Source organism: Mus musculus, chromosome 10 (assembly GCF_000001635.26).
Source record: "Mus musculus strain C57BL/6J chromosome 10, GRCm38.p6 C57BL/6J".
Classification (NCBI taxonomy): domain Eukaryota; kingdom Metazoa; phylum Chordata; class Mammalia; order Rodentia; family Muridae; genus Mus; species Mus musculus.
This window is the reverse complement of record NC_000076.6, coordinates 95910765-95916809: the sequence shown is the minus strand read 5'-3', so window position 1 is coordinate 95916809 and position 6045 is coordinate 95910765.

The following is a 6045-nucleotide window of genomic DNA, read 5'->3' as shown; positions in this document are numbered from 1 at the left end:
TTAAAAGAAACTTCTTAAAACAGAATGCCCCAAGACAGAACATCATCCTTTGTAATTCTTCATGCGTGTATTTTTTAATTCTTCCTTGGCTTTAGGTGAGTCTTGGGTGAAAATACTGAGAAGGGGGTCACAGATCTGACCCTACGATCACCTACAGGCTTGGACCTTCAGATTTCCCATCTTCCATCAATAGACCTTTGCACAGGACCATTTTGCAACCCGTTGCACTCCTGCCTCTTGTATTGGTTGCTTTTCTTTTTATTATTACAAAAAAAGTAAATAAGCAACCTAAGGAAGAAAGGGTTTCTTTTTGGCTCATGGTTCAAATGGACAGTCTACCATGATGGAGTCAGGGCAACAGGAGCTTAAGACTCTGCTCACACTTCATCCTCTTTCAGGAAGCAGAGAGAGATGAACACTATCCAAGTTTGCACTTTCCTTTTTATTAAGTCTCATAGGCCCTCCCACAGAATGGTGCCACTCACATTTAGAGAGGATCTTCTTAATCCACTCTAGATACTCCATCATATTCAGGCCCAGAGGACAGATAATTCTAGATGCTGTCACGTTAATAATGTTAACTAACATACCACGTGATATTATTATCCCACCCAATCCCCCATTTAACCCTCTTGGAGACATCTCCAGAAGCATGACTCACATGGCCAAAGTCATCTTTCCCTTTGGATTCTTCGCATGTTATATACCCTTCATCACTGTGCTTACAACATTAGTGAATATAACTTCTTGTCCATAGAATACAGACTATATATATATGTATATATATATGTGTGTGTGTGTATGTATGTGTATATATATATATATATATATGTGTGTGTGTGTGTGTGTGTATATATATATATATATGTATATATATATATATATATATATATATATATATATATATATATATATGTACATATATTTCAGGTTCCCTCAGGAAGCATCATTGATAGTCTTTCTTGTGTGTGGGTGGGCACCAATCAAGATCTATATTTTACATTATAAAAGAAAAAAATGAATAGATGTGACTCTTGAATTTGGGAGAGTTTCTGTCTTCAGAGAAAGGAAATCATTACATAGCTTGACAGGACAAACAGGAGACTGTAGATGTTATGAAGGAAGAAACCAGATTCACAAGGGAGGGCAAGGTTTTCAGAGCATCTCTGAGGAGCCAGAGAAGGTTTAATTGAGGCCATGGTGACATACCATTCCGGTTATTCTTGTTTGAAGGAGAAGAGGGATGTGTGCCCATCACATAGGACAAAGGAAGCTGAATGGATTGGACAAGAAGTGCAGAATGGAAAGGTTCAGGGATTCAGACACCATGGGACCTTAAAGGCCATATTAAAGAGTTCTGGTGGTTTGAATAAGAATGGCCCTCCTAGGCTCATATATTTGAATACTTAAGTTACTGGGGAATAGAACTGTTTGAAAGGATTAGAAACGTTAGGGTGTGTGGCCTTGTTGGAGAAGGTGCAGCACACAGCTGGGCTTTAAAAGCTCACAGCAGGACCAGGGTCTCACTCAGCTCTGGATGTAGCTCTCAGCCACTCTCCACCACCATGCCTGAGTGCTTCCATGCTCTCTGCCATGATAACGGACTACGCCTCTGAAACTGTAAGCCAGTCCCCAAGTAAATGCTTTCTTTTATAAGAGGTGCCTTTGTCTGTAGTGTCCCCTTTGTCTGTAGTGTCCCTTCACAGCAGTAAAACAGTGAGCAAAACAAGTGTGTTTTTTGTCCTAAGAACCAACCACTAAAGGTGGTGAATTGGGTACCATGCCTTCTATTTCCTGGCTGGTAATGGAATTTTAAAGATAAGCAGATGAGAGAAACATAATGAGTCAATGCTATAGCTCCCCAAAACCACCTCTGACCTTTGCCTCCCCAGGCAACTGAATTAATTGGACATACTTATTTTTAATAACCATGTGGTAGGAGTTTAGTGGTTTTTTTAATCACCATTTCTCTTACTAACATATTCCATTTTATTTTAGGTAGTACATTATAATTGTTAATTTTATGTATGATCTTGACTGGACTGAGGGATGCCCAGATAGCTAGCCTACGTATGACTCTCTTCTTTCACCCCTGTGGAAGGCCCCCAGTAGACTCACTTTTTCCATTAAACGCCAGGTGTATACGTTTCTGCTGCTTCAATGGGAAAATCATCATGACTCAATGAGAAACTAGTTTAACTCTCCATGATGCTCGCCTTTGACTACTGGGTGTTCAAAAAGCCCTCTCTTTGCATATGTTATGTAGATTTTCACTGAGTTTGGAAGCTTTTTCTATCGAAAACAGAACACCCCCCCCCTTTTCCTGAGTATGGCTTCCAAATGTGTTTCATAGAATCTACAAAATGCTTCCTGATGAAGAGTGTTATTTGGGGGGGGTAGGGTACGGATGTAATTTTAATTATTTATTCTAGCTAGCTTGTATAAAAGACACAAAATCCTGGTGTTTTAGTTACAAGCTCTAAGCCTAGGTTGGGCAGGTTCTGAGCTATCCTAACTTGCAGCCCATCCACATGTCCCTGGTTACTTGCTGTTTGAGTCTCACTCAGGTTGTTTTGGTTCCATCAGCCTGTCCTCAGGGTCTACTTGCCCTGGCCACATGCTTGTGGTCCATCTCCTCTCCTGGTAGCCTCCTCCTCTCTCAATCTCCTTTCTCCTCCTTCTCCATCATTTGTTCCTCAAGTCTTGCCTTTCTCTCTCTACTGCCTAATCACAGGCTCTAGCCTTTTATTAACCAAATAACTTTAAATGGGGGGAGCAAGGTTTACATAACAAAGGCTGGTGTATGTGGGAATTTTCTAGTCTTGGGGGCAACCTGATCTTCGGTTACCGCATTTAGCCTTTGAAGACATAGCAGCACCAGACCAACCCCCAAAATGCGTCATGTATGTGTTTGGGGGTAACATTTTACTGAGTGACCCATCTCCCTATCCCCCAAAATGTCAGTGATTATTATATAAGGTGATTGGTCATAAAGGCTTCCCCCTCTCTTAGGGTTTCAGAAAACAATATATTGTCTTAAAGAATAAGGGACCTACTGGAAAGAGTCCTTCAGAGGAAACCAGTGTGTTTCCTCGGTGCTTCTCAAATGATTCTCCTCATGACAACCCCTCTCTTGCCAAATCTCATGCTGTGCATGGGGGAGGTTGTGGCCTTTAATCCTATTGTGAACAGGCAAACGCAGGGGGAGCCATGAGTTCAAAACCACCCTGGGCTGCACAATGAGATCCTGCCTCAAAGAAACAATACTTAAAATTCTACAGAACTAATTTGAGTAGCGCTGCTTTTGGAGACTGAGGAGAAATAAAGAGTGGAACCCCCCCCCCATCTCCATGCTTCTTGTCACTGAGTATATTATGTCTCCTTAGCAGTGGGGTAATACTGTGACTGTGTCTTCTCCTTTAAATGCACCTCGAATTCTCTAGATATTCTCTGCAGAATCTCTAGGGGTGTCAATCTCTTCCAGCCTATGCTGTTCTTTGGGATTTTTCCAAGGTGTGCATTTTGAAGCATTACTTAAAAGCCTGCTAGCATGCTCTGAAAGTGGCTACACTAACTGTACTTCAATTGTTTGATTTAGTTGTCCTTAAAATTAGGAGTGATATCAGAGTTGGAGAGCCCACCATTCAGTTCACGTAGGTATCTGTATGTGTGTATACACTCACAAACACATCCTGATTACAGTTTCTTCTCCCAGTCCTTCCCACCCCAACTCCCTCCAGACCAACTCTTCCTTTCTGTCTCTCATTAGAAGAGAACGAGATTCTAAGAGATAACAACCAAACATGGCAAACTAAAATATAAGATGAGACAAAACCATCACATCCAAGCTGGGTAAGACAACCTAACAGAAGGAAAAGAGCCCCAAGAGCAAGCAGAAGAATCAGAGACCCACTCGTTGACACACTCAGGAGTCGTGTAAAAATACTAAGCTGAAAGCTGTAATAAACACACAGAGGATCTGTGCAGACCCATGCAGGTCTTGTGCTTGCTGCTTCATTCTCTGTCAGTTCATATGAGCTCTGCTACGTTGAGGCCTTTGTTCTCCTGGTGTTGTTCACTCCATCTCTGTTCTTACACTCTTTGTCTCCCTTTTTGAAGGGCTCCCAGAGCTCTGAAGGGAGGCTTGGAAGGAGACATCCCATTTCCAAGGACTTTCTCTCCGTGCAATGACTGTTGGTTTCTGCACCTGTTCCTGTCTGCTGCAGGAGGAAGCTTCTCTGATGGTGGCTGAATAAGGAACTGATCTGAGTATAACAGAATTTTATTAGGAGTCATTTTATTGATAGTTGGGGGTGGGGGGTGGGGAAGAGTGCAGCGGTATTTGGTTTTACCCTAGGTCTCTGGGCTATTTGCTCTCTAGTTCTTTGTCACATAAGCAGTATCGGGTATGGGCTTTATTCCATGGAGTGGGTCTTAAAACAAATCAGACATTGGTTGGTTAACCCCACAAGTTCTGTGTCACTACTACAGCTTTAGTGTATCTTGTGGGTTTGGGGTCTTTTCCCTTTGTAAGCAATGGACTTCTGAGCTTCAGTGTCCCGTGTCCATGGCAAAAGCCTCTTGGTGGCCAGCACTAATAAAGGATTCTAATTGACCCTTCATATGTGTGGGGACCTATAACTTCCTTGCCGGGGCTATAACAATCTCCAATAGCAGGTATGAGATCCCATAGAACCTTTTGTATTTCTTCGTTGTTTATCAGCAGTGTCTTAGAAAGTAGCTGAAGTCTCCTAGTTAATAGCCACTGGCATTTCACATTAATCAATATCCCAGTGTCAATCAACAAAAAAAGTATATTGGGGCTCAGGAAACATTGAAGAAAAGCAAGCAGAAAGATTGTAAAGACCAGAGGTGGGGCAGACTGAGGTGAAGCTGTCTTCTGAACAGGACAGGACTACTGCACTCATGAACTCACAGTGACTATGGTTGTCCACACAAGATCAAGCCATCTTCACAAAACCTGTCCACCCCAGAGGAGCTATTATTGACAGTTGGTCACTTCTAGATAGGGGAAAGTCCATTTTCTTTACAGATGTGGCTCCTAGAGGGTTGAACATACTTCAGGGGGGCACACATACACAGAAACATACATAGTGTGTGTGTGGGGGGGGGTATGTAGATGTAGATGTTATGATGTATATTATATATATATGTAGATGTATATGATGTATATGTACATGATGTATGTGTATGTATGTGTATGTATGCATATGTATGTGTATATATATGTATATGCAGCATATTAGATTTGGGGGAAGAGAAAGTGTGTATGAGAGAGAGGTGATGAAATTAGGGGGCTGAGGTATTGTGGGAGAATCTCGAAAGAGTTGGAGGAATTGGGAGAGAATATGATCAAAATACATAGCATGAAAATCTCAAAGAATTGATATAAGTTTGTTTGTTTGTTTAAAGAATGATACAAAGAAAGGCAAACCCAAAAAGAAATAGATGAGTAACCTCATCCCAGGACGAGCCACGTTAGATCTCCAGGGATCTCAGTGCTGGCAATTCTTGGGCTCATACACACTTCAGAGGCTGCCAGCATGATGACTCAGCCAGTCCTCTTAGCTCTGTGTGTCTTTATATTCTAGATTCAAATGCCCGGCTTGTGTCATATGCTTTTTATTTGTCCGTGTTGGAAGGGAGGGTGTTGGGGACTTTAAAATGCTCTAAATAACCAGACACCTGACTGAAAACAGATGTATGTATTTTCAAAGTATGTGCGAACTATGGAGGGCCATTCCTGCAGGATATGTGGGATTTACCCCTTCCTAGGTGGAGGACTGCACACACATTTCTGTATGGAGAATGATCTACAGAGCCATTTTTTTTTCCAGTTTCAAGTGAGTGAATCTATTAAGTATATAGTCAGCAAAAGAACAAGGAAAACGTATCAGACAGACAGAAGCAACGAAGAGCAAGACATCAAACAAGGCATTTACAACACCCAACAAAAATGTGCAGGTAGCCTAATTGGGAGAGGGAACAAAAGTAATGTCATCAAATCAGGGGCTCATAGGGCTC